We start from the raw sequence: 20,546 nt of genomic DNA, 5'->3' as shown, positions 1-20,546 counted from the left end.
GAACCAAGGACAACATAATCATGTTAAAGGAACAGCATCGTCACAATAACAAAGTTTAAAACATAAAAGTATCTCTTAGAAGCCGAGGAGAAGGAGTTGGTTGATGTACAGTGGGAGTAATTCTATGTAGTAGTATCACACTTATAATAAAGAGTCCAAAAGTAAACCTGAGGTGTGGCAGGGAATCTCAATGGCATGGATGGATCATCCTCCGACATGTGAGGATACTTTTTGTGACCTGGATGAATATGTTTGCAGGAAGTATTACAAGCTGCAGTTTTTCAGCCTCTGGGATTTGGAAGGTGAGTGATATTTGAATCATTGTGGTTGAATCATAAAATCCTACCTAGGCAATTCCACCCATCGAGTCCACACTGACCCGCCAAAGAGCATCCAACCAGATCCACCCATCTACTCTATCTCTTCATTTCCCACCCTTAATCCACCTAACCTGCACATCTCTGTGACACTAGGGGCAATTTAGCAGAGCCAATCCACCTAACCTGCACAGTTTTGGACTATGGGAGGAAACCAGAGTCCCCAGAGGAAACCTACACAGACACGAGGAGAATGCGCAAACTCCACGCAGTCAGCCGAAGGTGGAATCAAACCAAAGTCTCCAAGAGTGTGAAGCATCACTGAGCCACCATGCCACCCCAAAACTGTAAACTATGTAGATACCATGTTCAAGAAGGTGGCCCCATCACAATGTCGGAGCATGCAGATAGGTGACCTGGCAAGGGGGTGACCATCAGAAGTCCAGAAGTACCATACAGTTCACTAACTGGTTTCCAATTGTGGATGCTGGTGAAAGTGACTGTTCTTCCAAGATATGTAGCAAGAGTCAGAAGTGGCACCACAAGTGGCTCAGCTGCACAAGTAGTTGTGGAGGGAAAAAGAGTGGCAGCAGATTAGTGAACATGGAACATAGAATGTCACAGCCTTTGGCCCTCGATATTGCACCGACCTGTGAAATTAATCTGATGCCTATTTAAGCTACACCATTCCATTATTATCCATATGTCTGTCCAATGCCCATTTAAATGCCCTTAATGTCAACAAGTCTACTCCTGTTGCAGGCAGGCTGTTTCACGCCTCTACTACTCTCTGAGTAAATAAACTACCCCGATATCTGTCTTAAATCTATCACCCCTCAATTTAAAGCTATGTCCCCTCATGTTAGCCTTCACCATCTGAGGAAAAAGGCTCTCACTGTCTACTCTAATGATCCCTCTGATTCTTTTATACGTCTGGATTAAGCCACCTCTCACCCTTCTTCTCTCAGATGAAAACAACCTCAAGTCCCTCAGCCTTTCCTCGTAAGACTTCCTTCCATGCCAGGCAACATCCTGGTAAATCTCTGAACCCTTTCCAAAGCTTCCACATCCTTTCTATAATGCCGTGACAAGAACTCCACGCAATACTCTAGGTGCAGCCTTACCATTGTCTTGTACAGTTGAAGCACGACCTCGTGGCTCCGAAAATCAAACCCCTGACCAATAAACACCAACACACCACTTCTCAACAACCTGTGTGGCAGCTTTCAGGGATTTATGCATCTGTGGAGTGGGACCATTTGGCACAGCCACTTTGGCGTGAGCGATTTGGCGCAGCCGGTTTGGCGCGACCCATTTTGGTGCAGATCCATTTCGGCGCAGAACTGTTTTGTTGTTATTCAGTAGTAGTTATTATACTACTATTTTTAAAATTATTAAATTATTAAAATTAAAATTATTAAGATATATTAAAATAAAATATATTTTGGCACAGACCCATTTGGCACAGAATTGTTTTGTAGTTATTCAGTAGTAGTTATTAAACTACTAATTTTAAAATTGTTAAAATATATTAAAATTAAACATATTAATATACAAATTATTAAAATAAAATAAAACCCGTTAAAATGGCATCAACAACTTTGTATTGCCTTATTTCTTTCATTTTTATTTTCTTTTTAACATTTTCACTGAAGAGGATAAACATTATTTTTCTTTTTATTGCTTTCATTAATGCTTGTAAGTAAGCCCGAAAAGGAATAAATAAGAGCTGCACCGAATCTCTTGGGCCGAAATGGGTCGTGCCAAACTGGCCACGCCGAATCGCTCGCGCCAAAGTGGCTGCGCCAAATGCTCCTACACCCATGCCTCTGAACACCCAGATCTCTGTTCATCCACATTGCCAAGAATTTTACCATTAACCCAGTACTCTGCATTCCTGTTATTTTTTCCAAAGTGAACTACCGAACACTTTTCCGCATTAAACTCCATTTGCCACTTCTTAGCTCAGCTCTGTCTCTCTGTAACCCACAACATCCTTCAGCACGATCCACCTCTCTGCCTACCTTCATGTCATCAACACCTTTACTAATCCATCCTTCTATGCCTACATCCAGATCATTTACAAAAATGAGCATTGGTCCCAAAACAGATCCTTGCAGCACACCACTGGTAACTGAGCTCCAGGATGAACATGATCAACCACCAATTTCTGATCCAAACCGCGAAATCATCTTCAATCCCAAAACTCAATATTTTGTGCAATAAACTATCTTGTGGAACCTTATCAAATGCCTTACTGAAGTCCATGTATACCACATCAACCATTTTACCAACATCCACCTGTTATGTCACCTTCTCAAAGAAATAATTTCAGTTTGGAAACGTTTTGGCTGGATCTCCATTTACAGAACAGTTGCTCCTCAAAAGGATGTCAACTTGAAAACTGTTACAAAATAGACTACCTCAGTATGATTACCCTAGTTTTAAGGTTCCAGGCAGAATTGGTTGGTTCAAACCCTGAAGGGGTTATGAGAAATTGAGAAAGCTCAGTTGTGTGAAAACTCTAGGAAGAGATTATCAGATTCTCAAGATGAGCTATTGAAACTCCAGTTAGATTCACCTTATTGATGTAAAATAGAAGTGTGGTGTGAGTATAGAAAAGGAGGATTTGGGGATTAATGTGATTATATTTTACTGTGTGTTTTGAAACTTTCAATTTGTGCATTATGTAATTAATTTGGTGAATTATATTTTATCTTCATTGTTTTTGCATAATAAGCTTTTGTTTTATCAATACGCCCAAAACCACAGCACTGCATGCTTAATAAAAAAGCAAAATATGATCTGTCAAGCCAGATTTCAGGCTGGGATTTGACGAAAGAATCCGTTAAAGTGTGTCTGCTTTAACACAAGGAGTGTCAAAAATAAGAGTGATGAACTTAGAGAATGGATCAGTACTTGGGTCTATGGTGTTGTGGCAATAATGGAGGCTTGGGTTTCACAGGGGCAGGAATGGTTGCTAGATGTTCCAGGGTTTAGAACATTTAAAAAGAACAGGAAGGGGGAATAAAGAGGAGGGGATGTAGCATTGTTAATCTGAGAGAGTGCATCACAGCTACAGATACGAAGGTTTGTCTACTGAGGAAGGTTTGTCTACTGAGTCAGTATGGGTAGAAGTTAGGAACAGCAAGAGAACAACCACCTCATTGGGGATTTTCTACAGACCCCCAAATAGCAGTAGAGAGATTGAAGATCTCATAGGCGGGTAGATTTTGGAAAAATGCAGATGTAGCAGGGTTATTGTTATGGGTGATTTCAACTTTCCCAATATCGACTGGAACCTCCTTAGTGCAGATGGTTTGGATGGAGCTGTTTTTGTCAGGTGTGTTCAGGAGGGGTTTCTTACTCAGTATGTAGACAGGCCAACGAGGGGAGAGGCCATTTTGGATTTGGAGCTTAGCAATGAGTCAGGACAGGTGTCAGATCCCGAGGTGGGAGAACACTTTGATGACAGTGATCACAACTGCCTCACATTTACCATAGCCTTGGAAAGGGAAAGAAGCAGTTACCAAGGGAAGATATTTAATTGGGGAAAAGGAAATTATGACGCTATCAGACAGGAGTTGGGTAGTACACATTGGGAGCAATTTTCCACAGAAAGGGCACAGCAGACATGTGGGGAATGTTTAAGGAGCAGTTGTTGCGAGTGATACACCAATTTGTTTTTCTGAGACAGGTAAGAAGGGGTAAGATTAAGGAACCTTGAATGATGAGAACAGAGGAGTTCTCGTCAAAAGGAAGAAGGCTGCTTATGTGGAGGAAGCAAGGATCTAGCACAGCTTTAGAGGATTACAGGCTTGCTAGAAAGGAGCTCAAAAATGGACGGAGGAAAGCCAGGAGGGGGCACCAAAAAGATTTGGCAGGAAGGATTAGGGAGAACCCAAAGATATTTTACTCATACGTGAGGAATAAGAAAATGATTAGTGAACAAGGTTGGGTCGGTCAGGGATAGCATAGGGTACTTGTGCGTGAAGTCTGAAGTTAGGGGAAGCCCTAAATGAGTTTTTTGCTTTGGTTTTCACTAAGGAAAGGGACCTGTTGAGAATGAGAACTTTGAGGAGCTGAGAAACAGGCTTGACCAGATCAAGATTGAAGAGGTTGTTGTGCTAGAAGTTTTGGCAAACATTAAGATTGCTAAGTCCCCAGGGCCAGACCAGATTTATCCTAGGTTGCTCCAGGAAGCGAGAAAGGAGGTTGCTAAGCCACTGGTGAGGATCTTTGCCTCCTCACTCTCCACAGGAGTCATAACGGAGGATTGGAGGGAGGCAAATATTGTTCCTCTTTTCAAGAAGGGTAATAGGGAAATCCCTGGCAATTACAGACCAGTCAGTCTTACGTCTGTGGTCAGCAAGGTTTTGGAAAGAATTCTGAGGGATAGGATTTATGACTATTTGGCAAAGCATAGTGTGATTAAAGGCAGTCAGCATGGCTTTGTGAGGGACAGGTCATGCCTTAGAAATCTTATTGAGTTCTTTGAGGAGGTGACGAGACAGGTCGACGAAGGTCAAGCAGTGGATGTGCCGTATTTGGACTTCAGCAAGGCATTTGATAAGGTTCCCTAAGGTAGGTTCATTCATAAAGTCAGGTAATATGGTATACAGGGAGATTTGGTTATCTGGTTTCAGAATTGGCTGGCTGATAGAAGACAGAGAGTGGTTGTAGATGGAAAGTAATCTGCCTGGAGGTCAGTGGTGAGTGGGGCCGTGCAGGGCTCTGTTCTTGGGCCTCTGCTCTTTGTAGTTCTTATAAATGACTTGGATGAGGAGGTTTAGATTAGATTAGATTACTTACAGTGTGGAAACAGGCCCTCCGGTCCAACAAGTCCACACTGACCCTCCGAAGAGCAACTCACCCATACCCATTCCCCTACATTTACCCCTTCACCTAACACTATGGGCAATTTAGCATGGCCAATTCACCTAACCTGCACATTTTTGGACTGTGGGAGGAAACCGGAGCACCCAGAGGAAACCCACACAGACATGGGGAGAATGTGCAAACTCCATACAGATAGTTGCCTGAGGCGGGAATTGAACCCGGGTCTCTGGCGCTGTGAGGCAGCAGTGCTAACCACTGTGTCACTGTGCTGCCCATGGTTGAGGGGTGGGTTAGTAAATTTGCCGATGACACAAACCGTTGGAGGTGACATTGATAGTATCGAGGGTTATTGCAAGCTGCAGCGCGACATAGAGAGGATGCAGAACTGGGCTGAGAAATGGCAGATGGAGTTCAACCTGGGAAAATGCGAAGTGATACATTTTGGAATGTCAAATTTGAATGCTGAACATAGGATTCAAGACATTCTTGGCAGCATGGAGGAACAGAGGGATCTTGGTGTTCAAATGCATACATCCCTCAAAGTTGCCACCCAAGTAGATACGGTTGTTAAGAAAGCATATGGTGTTTTGGCTTTCATTATCAAGGGGATCGAGTTTAAGAGCCGCAAGTTTTGCTGCAACTCTACAAGACCCTGCTGAGACCACACTTGGAATACTGTCGACAGTTCTAGTCGTCCTATTATAGGAAAGATACGGAGGCTTTAGGGAGATTGCAAAGAAGGTTTACCAGGATGTTGCCTGGACTGGAGGGCTTGTCTTACAAAGAGATGTTGACTAAGCTTGGACTTTTCTCTCTGCAGAGAAGGAGGAAGAGAGGTGACCCAATCGAGGTATGCAAGGTAATGAGAGGCATGGATAGAGTCAATATCCAGAGACTTTTCCCTGGGCAGGATTAACTGCCATGAGGGGACATAGTTTTAAGATATTAGGATATTAGGAATAAGGTATAGAGGAGATGTCAGAGGTAGGTTCTTTACACAAAGAGTTGTGAATGTATGGATTATGTGGGAAGCAAGAGAGGAAATTGCAGAGCCGTTGGCAATGATCTTTTCGTCTTCACTGTCAACAGGGGTGGTACCAGGGGACTGGAGAGTAGCAAATGTTGTGCCCCTGTTCAAAAAAGGGAATAGGGATAACCCCGGGAATTACAGGCCAGTTAGTCTTACTTCGGTGGTAGGCAAAGTAATGGAAAGGGTACTGAGGGATAAGATCTATGAGTATCTGGAAAGACACTGCTTGATTAGGGACAGCCAGCACGGATTTGTGAGGGGTAGGTCTTGCCTTACAAGTCTTATTGAATTCTTTGAGGAGGTGACCAAGCATGTGGATGAGGATAGAGCAGTGGATGTAGTGTACATGGATTTTAGTAAGGCATTTAATAAGGTTCCCCATGGTAGGCTTATGCGGAAAGTCAGGAGGAATGGGATTGTGGGAAATTTGGCCAGTTGGATAGAGAACTGGCTAACCGGTCGAGGTCAGAGAGTGGTGGTAGATGGTAAATATTCAGCCTGGAGCCCAATTACAAGTGGAGTTCCACAGGGATCAGTTCTGGGTCCTCTGCTGTTTGTAATTTTTATTAATGACTTGGAAGAGGGAATCGAAGGGTGGGTCACTAAATTTGCAGATGATACGAAGATTGGTGGAGTTGTGGATAGTGAGGAGGGCTGTTGTCGGCTGCAAAGGGACTTAGATATGATGCAGAGCTGGGCTGAGGAGTGGCAGATGGAGTTCAACCCTGTCAAGTGTGAGGTTGTTCATTTTGGAAGGACAAATAAGAATGCAGAATACAGGGTTAACGGTAGGGTTCTTAGTAAGGTGGAGGAGCAGAGGGATCTTGGAGTCTATGTTCATAGCTCTTTGAAAGTTGCCACTCAGGTGGATAGAGCCTGTAAGAAGGCCTCTGGTGTATGAGCGTTCATTAGCAGAGGGATTGAATTCAAGAGTCGTGAGGTGATGTTGCAGCTGTACAGGACCTTGGTAAGGCCACATTTGGAGTACTGTGTGCAGTTCTGGTCGCCTCACTTTAGGAAAGATGTGGAAGCTTTAGAGAGGGTGCAGAGGAGATTTACCAGGATGTTACCTGGAATGGAGAATAGGTGGAACGAGGATAGGTTGAGAGTGCTTGGCCTTTTCTCATTGGAACGGTGAAGGATGAGGGGTGACTTGATAGAGGTTTATAAGATGATCAGGGGAATAGATAGAGTAGACAGTCAGAGACTTTTTCCCCGGGTACAACAGACTGTTACAAGCGGATATAAATTTAAGGTGAAGGGTGGAAGGTATGGGGGGATGTCAGGGGTAGGTTCTTTACCCAGAGAGTTGTGGGGGCATGGAATGCGCTGCCCATGGGAGTGGCAGAGTCAGAATCATTGGTGACCTTTAAGCGGCAATTGGACAGGTACATGGATGGGTGCTTAAGCTAGGACAAATGTTCGGCACAACATCGTGGGCCGAAGGGCCTGTTCTGTGCTATATTGTTCTATGTTCTATGTTTGCCAGCGGTGGTGGTGGAAGCAGAGTCATTAGGGACATTTAAGTGACTGCTGGATATGTACATGGACAGCAGAGAATTGAGGGGTGAGTAAGTTAGGTTATTTTTTATTTTAGATTAGGAATAATTCTTGGCACAACATTGTGGCCCGAAGGGCCTGTTCTGTCCTGAACTTTTCCATGTTCTATGTTCTTGTTGAGCAATAACATCATTTGTGATTGTAATACTATATGTAGATAATCAGTCTATTCAGTTACATGAAGACCACAGCAGTAACTCATGATCCTGAATAGATGCAATCCTGAAATCCTCCCTAAAATTTCACCTACCATCCTTTCCTTGCAGCTATTAACCTGATTCATTTCTCCCATCGACCAACCAGGTTGAACCCACCACCTGTGCTCACCATTCTGCCCTCTACTGCATCCAAACCCCTCCCACTCCCTTTATCTGCAGCTCTCCCTACCCCACCTCCATTCCTGAAGAAGGGTTGTACTGAAACGTCAACTTCTCCACGCTCTAATACTGCCTGGCTTGCTGTGTTCTTCCAGCCTCCTGCTTATCTATCCTGAAATTGAGGGACATCTGAAGTGACTGAGTATTAAACTATCAGACCTGTTATCTTTCAGATGATGCATTAATTTGAGGTTCTGTCTATCCTTTCAGCGTGAGTGTAAATGATCCCATTATTTGAAAGAAAATGCATGGAGTTATTCCTGAAACCTTGAACAATGTTCATGTTTTAACCAGATTATTTAATCATTAGTACATTGCTTGATTTTGTGAGTTTGCTGTGTGCAACTGAGTGGCCTCATTTCCTAAATTACAACAGTGACTACATTGCAGGAGCATTTCATTAACTTAAAGTATCATGAGATATTCGATGGTCAAAAAATTCACTCGGGCATATAAACGCAAATTGTGATAATCCCAAGACCCATGGGAGTTGCTAAATAATCTCCTTGTAGACATTGTTGAGTATGAGTTCACTTGGTAAAAGACAATGGTCTGCCCAACTGGAACTCCTCACCTGAGTCCTTTTTTTTAAAAGCAGACCTTCCCCTTTCCTATTGATGGGTCACCTTGCCCATAATAGGCTTTGCATGCAAATTTCTAATTGGCTGCACAGGTGATTATAGGAAGTTGTTAATAGTTAAAAACAAAAAAAAGTCATGGTGATTGTGTGGTGGGAAAGTCAGTCATTCAGATGTACAATTACACTTCTGATAAGAAAAAGAACAAAAGCAGACCCAAATAGGGCTCTTGTGGCACAGTGGTATGTCCCTACATCTGGATCAGGAGACCCAGGTTCAAGTCACATTTGTTCCAGAGGTGTCATTGAAATCAAAGCAATGCAGAGCAGGTTGTAGGGTGGGGTGGGGTGGGGTGGGGTGGGGTGGGGTGGGGTGGGGAGGGGTGGGGAGGGGAGGGAGGGGGGGGGTTGGTACAGGAGGAACATTTAGAAGAACGCGGTATCAAATTTTGCTGCATGGGCTGTGCCAGTGGTCTTAGTTGTAAAATCTGATAACTCAACCCACCTAGGTGTGGATTATAAGTTGACAGTTAACAGATTCCTTCTTTCACAGATACTCTATACAATGCCAAGAAGACCTGTGTGAACAACTGGCTGGAATATTGAAAATGAATCATGTCTACCTCCAATTGAAGCTTGATGGGTCATCCAGAAAGTATGTTAATACAAATATTCACAAAGAACTATATTAATATACTCACTTTCCCTTTGGGGTGTCTTCAGTTTGCACCAAAGGGTAATGGAGAACATCCTTCAAAAGATGCCCAGAGAGGCAGTCCATCTGCATGTTGTTTAAATCTTAGGAGTTACAACCAAGGAACATGTGGAGGGGTTGGAGAAGGTCTTATGGCAACTTTTGAGGCTGACAACTGATTAAAAAGGGCAATATTTGTGTTCCAGGTATTCAAGGTAACAAACCTTGTATATCTGACTCCAAGGAACACAACGGAGTCAAAGTTTTCTCTAGGTCTCAAAAACATTGCAAGGGGGTGATATCGTCCATGTATGGAACTTCATTGACTCATAGTCTAAGGATCCCGGGAGTTAACCTCGCAAACAGACATCTGTGTTGTAAATGGTGAAACCCAGAGACATAGCAAAAAGGAGAAGACACATTGATCACCTCTGGCAGGATCCCTCCACAGAGGTGATTATTTTAATACATATACCACCAAAGACACTCCTTCTGCAATGACTCTTTGATGGACCTCATGAAGGCATGATTAAATATCTGCCCAGCCAGATCTGGAAAGCAACAGAAGTGAGGCCATGGGCAAAGCAGCGCCAGAGTCTCATTGTCACAGGAGTGAAAGAGAGCACTCAGACTTAGAGAGGGAGGGACGGAATAATTCCTACAGGGCCTATGGGGAATCACTAATTAATCTCCCTGTGGAGCTTATTGAGTTTGATTTCACTTGGGAAAAGGCAATGGCCTGCCCAACTGGAATTATCACCTGAGCCCTTTATAAAGCAGACCAAATGTCTCTCTTCTATGGCTACATTAATGTCTGGATGTCCTTGGAGAGGGAGCATTAAAACACTCAATACGTTTAGAGAGGGGGGGCATAACAGGGATACAGTGCTTTACCTGCCCTTCAACTCCATTTTGATTTACTCCCTTCCCCCTCTTTCTAGCTCTGCCATGGTTTTGATGGTTTGCATTGCTTTTAATGGGCTTGACATTGGCTATATAGGTGATTTACCAGTAGTCATTAATAGCTAAAATTTTTTTTAATGATTTGGTGAGGGAAAAATGTCCATTCAGTTGTGTGAAAGAGCATTTCTGGGATTTGAAAAAATAAAGCATACCAAAGAGCAATGAGGTGTCCGAGATGTTGTGTCCTTTTTGATTGGGAACAAACCCCCAACCCCCCGCCTCCATCAACCCACCTGGATTGTTTCATTTCCCCTTCCATTTTGATTTAGCCCTTTCATGCTGTCCCTACCTCCCCTTCACCTTCTGTCAGTTGCATCGCATGTAATGGGCTTAGCATGTAAATATTCACTTGGCTACACTGATCATTTACTAGTGGGGGTTAGCAGTTAAGAACAAAAATATTTATGTGATTTGGTAATTGAAATAAAGTGTTTGATAATATGTGATAGCACTTCCAGATATAAAGGAAAATAAAGCAGAACCAACTTGTCTCGGGCTGGGACTAGAGTATTCACACCGTAAGTAATAACCCTAATCCTAACCCTAACCCTAAATAAAAGTGCTACTTTAGTGTTCAACAATAAATTATGTTCCTTTCCAGTCAAGCTTCCTGAGCTATAACGTTTTTTTATTTTCTTAGGCAAGACCCTGAGGATTGGAACTTAATTTATTTGATGATTTTTAAAAATTAATTCATTTTGATTAGATTAGATTAGATTACTTACAGTGTGGAAACAGGCCCTTCGGCCCAACAAGTCCACACCGCCCCGCGGTAAGGGAAGGAATTCCAGGATTCAGACCCAGCGACAGTGAAGGAACAGCAATATATTTCCAAGTCAAGATAGTGAGTGGCTTGGAGGAGAACTTGCAGCTGGTGGTGTTCCCACTTTTCTGCTGCTCTTGTCCTTCTAGATGGAAGTGATGGATATGAGTTTGGAAGGTGCTGTCTGAGGATCTTTGGTGAATTTCTGCAGTGCATCTTGTAGACAGTACAAACTGCTGCTACTGAGCATTGATAGTAAAAGTGCGAGAAACAGAACTCACTCACAAATCAATCAGCCTGAGACAAAGCCTTGGAAACAAGAACAATTTATTACAGTCTTGCAAGAACTGGACACCTCTGCAATCAAGCAGAAATGCACGCGAAAACAGAGCCTGTTAGCATTCTCATTTCGTTTACAAGTTGCGGAATCACGCCTCCCTTTTCCCATCCTATCATAAGCCGACTACCTCACTTGTTAGTTACTTTCTTATCTGGCCATCCTGCTGTCCTTGTCTGGATTTTTTGTTCCTTGTTTGTTACAGCTTGTTCTTTTATCCAGTTTCTCTTATCATACTATAAGCTTTATTGTGAAATGCTCTTTCTCCTTCTTTTTGTGGTCAGCTACAACCCTTTAAAGTTATTTCTTAGCTTAAAACTATTTTCTTTAAAAGACCCTCTATATTCATTAAAGTCTTAGCCTTAAGTATGCAACATGCTACAATAATTATCATCCCCCCAACCCTCCCCCCCCACCCCCACCTGCAAAAACAACATTTATAATCTCCCACAAAAGGAGTGGATGGTTGTGGATGTAGTGCAAGTCAAGTGGGCTGCTTTGTCCTGGATGGTGTCAAGCTTCTTGAATATTGTTGGAGCTGCACCCATCCAGTTAGGTGGGGAGTATTCCATCCTATTAATATGATCAAATCTTATTTTCTTTGTTGATTACCTTGTATTTATATGTTTTAAACTTAATTTGCCAGCTCCTCCTGTAAAATCGTAATTGTTTCCTCTAAATCAGTAGTTCTTACACAGGCTACTTAACTTAGTGGCTTCACGTCTCCTGCACATGCATGGTGATGTAAGTCAGCAGAAACTGTCTTCAATGACATTGAGGCTCCACAGGAAAACAGAACATCTCACAGCACACTTCTCACCTTGTCTGGTGAGGCCACCAGTTGAAAATCACTACTCTAAGTTCATAGTCATGGTTTAGTGTCATCCAATCACATTGCAAACAGTATTTTTAGAAATCTTGCCATAAGCCTTTGCAAGGGGCAATCCAATCCCTACCTTGGCATAATGCAAATTAGGTCCTATTCAGACTTCTTGCTGAAGCCAATTATTAATTCATGTGACAAGAAGTACAATGTTAGCAATGTGAAACAAAAAGAGGAATTACTGGAGAAACTGAGCAGGTCTGGCAGCATCTGTGCAGACAAAGCAGAGTTAAAGCTTCAGGTCCAGTGAGCTTTCTTGAAGTGACCTACTGAGTTTCTCTAGCAACTCCTCTTTTTATTACTAATCCATGTGGGTGTTTTACATGCATTGACCTACACTTCTAAAATGATCAATCATATTTTTATAATCCCTCTTAATTAATGATTAGTGAATTCAAAGGCCTTTCCGAATAGATTTCAAATATTCTCGTTAAACATTTTGCAGCTCATTTTGTTAGTGTTACAATACAGAACAGTGAAGGCTGGAACAGTACATTCCTTTCTGTCTTAGCTTGTTTGAAACAGTGTTAAAGTTTGGAGAGCTGAGTATGCATCAACAAGTGTAGTCTCTTTCCTCTCTTTTATGAAGTGCTACTAAATTGGATGTAGACAATAGGTTGCAGATCAGAACTGTAGAATTATATCATTGGTTCAGAGTATCGTCAAGGGAGAACATCCTTCCTCTTCTGTCTTCGTAAAGATCCCAAAGAGGAGTGAAACGGAGGACTTTGAATCCTCTAATTCTTTAGCTGGGAACGTGTCTGCTTTATTTATCTTGCTCACAGAGCATGCCTACAGTGCAGCTTGGTAATTAAATTAATTAAAATAGAAACTTTTAAACTCTCCCAATGTCTAGGGTGAATTACATATGGTCTTGCCACAGTTGGACTGGAAGACACCTGCGATTACGCCACTTTATACTGTTGAAATTGTAAGTATACGCAGTTTTACAATTTGTATAATAACCATTTTTATTTAGTCTCAGAGAAGGGATTGAGGGCCTAATGCTAGCTCTTGCCCTATGACTATTATAGAGAACCTCTCGACTAACAACTTCCTCTGTGTCAGTAAGGGTTTATGGCACAGTTGTGGAAATTCAGTAAAGATTCAACAAAAGTATTGAATGTCATTGAATGTGTATCTAGACTGGCATAGAAACAAAGTATACTACCCCACCCACTCAGCACATGCCAGCATGGAAACACTTTGGAGAACCCCTGATTTCTGAAGATGGAGCGTAGAAGAGAAGACAATGCTTCCAAGACTGCTTGCTTGTGCTATTCTTGGAATATATAAACAAATTTAGGATCTATTCTCGCTGTGATTGCATCTTCAGCACTCACCGTCCAGACATTACAGAGAAAGCCTCATTCAAAAGCTGCAGCCTCAAAATGTTCTTGCCTGCAGGGATCAGATTGATGATCTCTGTTTCAAATTGAATAGTGTTGCTTACAACTGAATGAACACGTGAAACTATTTATATGACTACATGAAGCATGAGACTATTTATTTATCTCAATGTTCTTTCTATCGAATCTTAAATGATGACATGCATGTACAAACATACAAATAAACCCAGCAACTAAGGCTAATCTAACCTCAGTGGTGAGAAAACATTTGGAAACTATGCTCTAGGACAAAATTAACAGTCACCAAGGAAGCGTCAAGTTTAATTTCTGTAACAATCCTGCAGTTGGTGGGTGGTGAAGTCAATGTTTCAGGTATTAACCCTTCTTCAGGATAAAAGGAGAGTTAATACCGGAAAGGTTGACTTCTCCATCTCCTGCTGCTGCCTGGCTTGCTGTGTTCTTCCAGTCTCCTGTTTGTTTGCAGTTTTTTCTGTCTCTAACTGGGTAAATGGTGACTTCAGCTTACTGCTTGCTCTGGAGGACCTCCACATTAGACATTAAGCACCAACTTGTCAATTCACGCTTCATGGGCACCAACCAAATGCTTCCCATATCCCTGAATATTGCCAGCTGATATATGCCAACGGCTAAGAATGCTCACATTACTATTCTGGTCCACCTGCAGTATGCTTCTGCACTTCAATGTTGCTCCACCAACTCTCTTGCAATGCTGAAGAAAGGATATGGTGTGCTCAGGGATGTGCACCCAACTCATGGACTGGACCAGGGTGGGCACCTCTCTGCTCTTTGCGTGTTCTCATCGTGCTCAATCACAGAGTCCACATGGATACTCATGCCTGGCCTTAGTGCACTTTGCCTCCTCAGTCAGACCCATGTTACTTCATTCTTGCCGTGCTATTTAGTGCATACACAAAGGCAACAAGCCATGATTGTCAGCAGGCTTCAGTCAAGTCAGGGGGACGGCCTTTCATTAGAAGATGCCAGCACAGTAAGTCTAGGGCAGCTTCTGATACCAGTCTAAGGGCCTGGACACGATCAGTCAGCCACCTGAGATGGCCAGAGTTTGAATGCTGACCACATAAGGGGAAGGGGAAGGAGCTGAATATCAGACCACCCACAACCAGTCTTAACCTTTAATGTCTTATTGTGGGCTTTTTTTTTCTGGAAAGAGAAAGGATGTAGATATTAAGGGGAGTGAAACTGAGTGGCACTGCTGTTACTGTTGGAATTGGTGGGGAGCTGTCCTGAGCGAGTTGGCAGTTCAGAACGCATGCAGGTCTGGTGCTGTTGCGGGCTAAGTTGGGTGATAAGTGAGAGAAGATGTTGAAGGCAATAGAATGTGTGGTGGAGCTTATACCTTGGTTGCAGCAGCAGAAATAGAATGAATATGAGGTGTTAGAGAGAAAATGGTGGCATTTGCCCTGATAGTGGTGACACGGTGATTCCAGTTCGTTCTTTGTGGCAATGTTAGCAATGTGGTGGCTTCAGCAGTGATTAAAGTGGCGATGGCTTGAGTGACAGCTTCAGCATTGGCAATTTGATAGGCCCAGTGGGTCCCTCCTTACTATGGTGGCCATTTGGCGGCTTTGGTGTCAGTTTTGGTGATGGATGTGTGACGGGTCTGGTCCAGAAGTCCTTGCTTTGGTGGCATTCGGGATGGCTTCAGCAGTGGTGGCCTGTAGCCGCTTAAGAAACCCTGGAGCTATGGAGGGAACAAAAGATGAACTTTGTCTTAACTTTGTTGCAATAATTTCTTTTTACAATTTAGGTCATTAAAATGATGCCAGATTATGGCGACTCATACACTTTTCACTGTATTTTCATAAATACCAGTGATGAAAATTACTGTTCTATTCTGAGTGAAGAAGATCATTGACCTTCTTCCTACTATGGTGGGCATCCCTCCAGATGGCTGAGACTTATTTAACCTGAGTGGCAAGATCAGATCAGGTCTGATGGTCTGGTGTCATCACCTCTGTTTCTAGTCCTGGGGAAGAGGTGCCCCCCGCCCCGCAATCTGTGCATTACCATATTCAGTAGGAATTCCAGGAGCATGAAAGCAAAATGCTCCATTGATTTGCTCCTATCTGCCATGTTCAAAGCAACTGTTAGGTACTGTTTGTCTGGATGCACAATGGGCTTTTAAAGATGGTGGGGGGGTTGTTGGATATATCTGCTGTTAGGGATGCTGATAGATCCTGGAATATCCCAGTAGTGGCAAGTTGTTCTGGGAACAGTGTGTGGTGAGATGGGGTGGAAATTGGATATGAGGTACACCATTAAGATGGGGTTAGATAGTTAATGAGGGAGTTTGGTAAGGTTGAGTGAGAAAACTCACTGGCCCTCACAGTGGAAAATCCTCCAAAACACTTAATAGAATTCACAATGAACAAAAAAAGGTACAAAGTTAAAAATCACACAACACCAGGTTATAGTCCAACAGGTTTAATTGGAAGCACACTAGCTTTCGGATTGACGCTCCTTCATCAGGTGAATCAGGTTGGAGGATCTGAGCTACAGGGAGAGGCTGAACAGGCTGGGGCTGTTTTCCCTGGAGTGTCGGAGGCTGAGGGGTGACCTTAGAGGTTTGCAAAATTATGATGGGCATAGATAGGATAAATAGACAAAGTCTTTTCCCTGGGGTTGGGGAGTCCAGAACTAGAGGGCATAGGTTTAGGGTGAGAGGGGAAAGATATAAAAGAGACCTAAGGGGCAACTTTTTCACGCAGAGGGTGGTACGTGTATGGAATGAGCTGCCAGAGGATGTGGTGGAGGCTAGTACAATTGCAACATTTAAGAGGCATTTGGATGGGTATATGAATAGGAAGGGTTTGGAGGGATATGGGCCAGGCGCTGACAGGTGGGACTAGATTGGGTTGGGATATCTGGTTGGCATGGACAGGTTGGACCGAAGGGTCTGTTTCCATGCTGTACATCTCTATGACTCTATGACTCTGTATGCTTGTCCAATGACGACTTAAATGTTGGTGAATCTTAAAGTTGGTGAATCTACTACCATTGCAGGCAAAGCATTCCATACCCTTACTACTCTCAGAGTACAGAAACTACTTCTAATATCTGTCCTATAATCTATCACCCCTCAATTTAAAGCTATTAGATTAGATTAGATTACTTACAGTGTGGAAACAGGCCCTTCGGCCCAACAAGTCCACACCACCCCGCTAAAGCGTCACCCACCCATACCCCTACATCTACATTTACCCCTTACCTAACACTAAGGGCAATTTAGCATGGCCAATTCACCTGGCCTGCACATCTTTAGACTGTGGGAGGAAACCGGAGCACCCGGAGGAAACCCACGCAGACACGGGGAGAACGTGCAAACTCCACACAGTCAGTCGCCTGAGGCGGGAATTGAACCCGGGTCTCAGGCGCTGTGAGGCAGCAGTGCTAACCACTGTGCCACCGTGCCGCCGTCTCCATACTTGGAAAAAGGCTCTCCCTGTCAACCCTATCTAATCCTCTGATTATCTTATATGTCTCTATTAAGTCACCTCTCAACCTTCTTCTCTCCAACGAAAACAACCTCAAGTCCCTCAGCCTTTCCTCGTAAGACCTCCCCTCCATACCAGGTAACCTCCTAGTAAATCTCCAATGCACCCTTTCCAAAGCTTCCACATTCTTCTTATAATGTGGTGACCAGAACTGTACACAATACTCCAAGTGCGGCCGCACCAGAGTTTTGTACAGCTGTAGCATAACCTCATGGTTCCGGAACTCTGTCAACAACCCTGTCAACCTAGGTGGCAACTTTCAAGGATCTGTTTACCTGGACACCGAGATCTCTCTGCTCATCTACACTACCAAGTATTTTACCATTAGCCCAGTACTTTGCATTCCGGTTACTCCAACCAAAGTGAATCACCTCACACTTGTCTGCATTAAACTCCATTTGCCACTTCTCAGCCCAGCTCTGTAGCTTATCTATGTCTCTCTGTAACCTACAACATCCTTCGTCACTATCCACAACTCCACCGACCTTAGTGTCATCTGCAAATCTACTGACCCACCCTTCTATGCCCTCATCCAGGTCATTTATAAAAATGACAAACAGCAGTGGACCCAACACCAATCCTTGCGGTACACCACTTGTAATGGACTCCAGGATGAACATTTCCCATCAACCACCACCCTCTGTCTTCTTTCAGCAAGCCAATTACTGATCCAAACTGCTATATCTCCCACAATCCCATTCCTCCACATTTTGTACAATAGCCTACTGTGGGGAACCTTATCAAACACCTTGCTGAAATCCATATACACCCCATCAACTGGTTTACTCTCATCTACCTGTTTGGTCACCTTCTCAAAGAACCCAATAAGGTTTGTGAGGCACAACCTACCCTTCACAAAACTCTGCTGACTATCCCTGATTAATCAAATTATTCTTTTCTAGATGGTTATAAATCCTATCTCTTATAACCTTTTCTAACACTTTACCAACAACTGAAGTAAGGCTCACTGGTCTATAATTACCAGGGTTGTCTCTACTTTCCTTCTTGAACAGGGGAACCACATTTGCTATCCTCCAGTCTTCTGGCACTATTCCTGTCGACAATGACGATTTAAAAATCAATGCCAAAGGCTCGGCAATCTCCCCCCGGCTTCTCAGAGGATCCTCGGATAAATCCCATCCGGCCCAGGGGACTTATCTATTTTCACACACTGCAGGATTTCTAATACCTCTTCCTTGTGAACCTCAATCCCACCTAGTCTAGTAGCCTGTATCTCAGTATTCTCCTCGACAACATTGTCATTTTCTAGATTGAACACTGTCGAAAAATATTCATTAAGTGCTTCCCCTATCTCCTCCGACTCCACACACAACTTCCCACTACTATCCTTGATTGGCCCTAATCTTACTCTCATCATTATTTTATTCTTTAAATACCTATAGAAAGCCTTAGGTTTTACCCTGATCCAATCCACCAACTTCTCATGTTTCCTCCTGACTCTTCTGAGTTCTCTAAGTCTTTCCTGGCTACCTTGTAATCCTCAAGCGCCCTAACTGAGCCTTCACATCTCATCCTAACATAAGCCTTCTTCTTCCTCTTGACCAGAGTTTCCACTTCCTTTGTAATCCACGGCTCCTGCGCTCTGCAGCTTCCTCCCTGCCTGACAGGTACACACTTATCTTGGACACACAGAAGCTAGTCCTTGAATAAACTCCACATTTCTAATGTGCCCATCCCCTGCAGTTTCCTTCCCCATCCTATGTTTCCTAAATCTTGCCTAATTGCATCGTAATTGCCTTGCCCCCCAGCTGTAACTCTTGCCCAGTGGTATACACCTATCCCTTTCTATCACTAAAGTAAACATAACAGAATTGTCATCGCTATCACCAAAGTGCTCACCTACTTCCAAATCTCACACCTGGCCGGGCTCATTACCCAGTACCAAATCTAATGTGGCTTTGTCCCTTGTTGGCCTGTCTACATACTGTGTCAGGAAGCCCTCCTGCACACACTGGACAGAAACTGACCCATCTATAGTACTCCTACTATAGTGTTCCCATTCAATATTTGGAAAGTTGAAGTCCCCCATGACAACTACCCTGTCTCTCTCAACTCCTATCAAAAATCATCTTTGCTATCCTTTCCTCTACATCTCTGGAACTATTCGGGGGGCCTATAGAAAACTCCCAACAGGGTGACCTCTCCTTTCCTGTTTCTAACCTCAGCCCTTACTACCTCAGTTGATGTGTCCCCAAACATCCTTTCTGCAACTGTATTACTGGCCTTGACCAAAAATACCACACACACCCCCTCTTTTACCATCTTTTCTGTTCTTACTGAAACATCTCAATCCTGGAACCTGCAACAACCATTCCTGTCCCTGATCTACCCATGTCTCCGAAATGGTCACAACATCGAAGTCCCAGGTACCAACCCATGCTGCAAGTTCACCCACCTTATTCCGGATGCTCCTGGAGTTGAAGTAAACACACTTCAAACCAACTTCTTGCTTGCCAGTGCTATCATGTGTCCCTGAAACTTGATTTGGGACCTCCCTACTCTCAATATTTTCTATACTCAAACTATAATTTTGGTTCCCATCCCCCTGCTGGATTAGCTTAAACCCACCCCAAAACCTTTGCGAATTCCTCCCCCCTCCCCCCCTCCCCCCAGGATATTGGTACCTCTCTGGTTCAGATGAAGACCATCCTGCTTGTAGAGGTCCCACCTACCCCAGAAAGAGCCACAATTATCCAAGAATCCAAAACCCTACCCCCTGCGCCATCCCTGTAGTCACATGTTCAACTCCTCTCTCTCCCTATTCCTTGCCTCATGAGTACATGGCTTGGGCAACAAAACAGAGACAACAGCTCTGTTTGTCCTAGCTCTAAGCTTCCATCCTAGCTCCCTGAATTTCTGTCTTAAATCCCCATCTCTCTTCCTCCCTATGTTGTTGGTGCCAATGTGGACCACGGCTTGGGGCTGCTCCCCCTCCCCCTTAAGGATCCCAAAAACACGATCAGAGACATCACGAATCCTGGCACCTGGGAGGCAACACACCAACCGTGAGTCTCTCTCGTCCCCAGAGAACCTCCTATCTGTCCCCCTAACTATGGAGTCCCCAATGACTACTGCTCTGCTCCCCTTCCCCCTTCCCTTCTGAGTAGCAGGGACAGACTCTGTGCCAGAGCCCTGTGCCCCACTGCTTTCCCCTGATAAGTCGTTGCCCCCCCCCTAACAGTATCCAAAACGGTATACTTATTGTTGAGGGGAATGTCCACGGGGGGATCCCTGCACTGTCTGCCGGTTCCCTTTGTGTCCCCTGACTGTAACCCATCTGCCTTTTTCTTGTATCTTAGG

Source organism: Chiloscyllium punctatum, chromosome 5, assembly GCF_047496795.1.
Source record: "Chiloscyllium punctatum isolate Juve2018m chromosome 5, sChiPun1.3, whole genome shotgun sequence".
Lineage (NCBI taxonomy): Eukaryota > Metazoa > Chordata > Chondrichthyes > Orectolobiformes > Hemiscylliidae > Chiloscyllium > Chiloscyllium punctatum.
The sequence above is the reverse complement of the archived record's forward strand: the minus strand, read 5'-3'. Positions refer to the sequence as shown.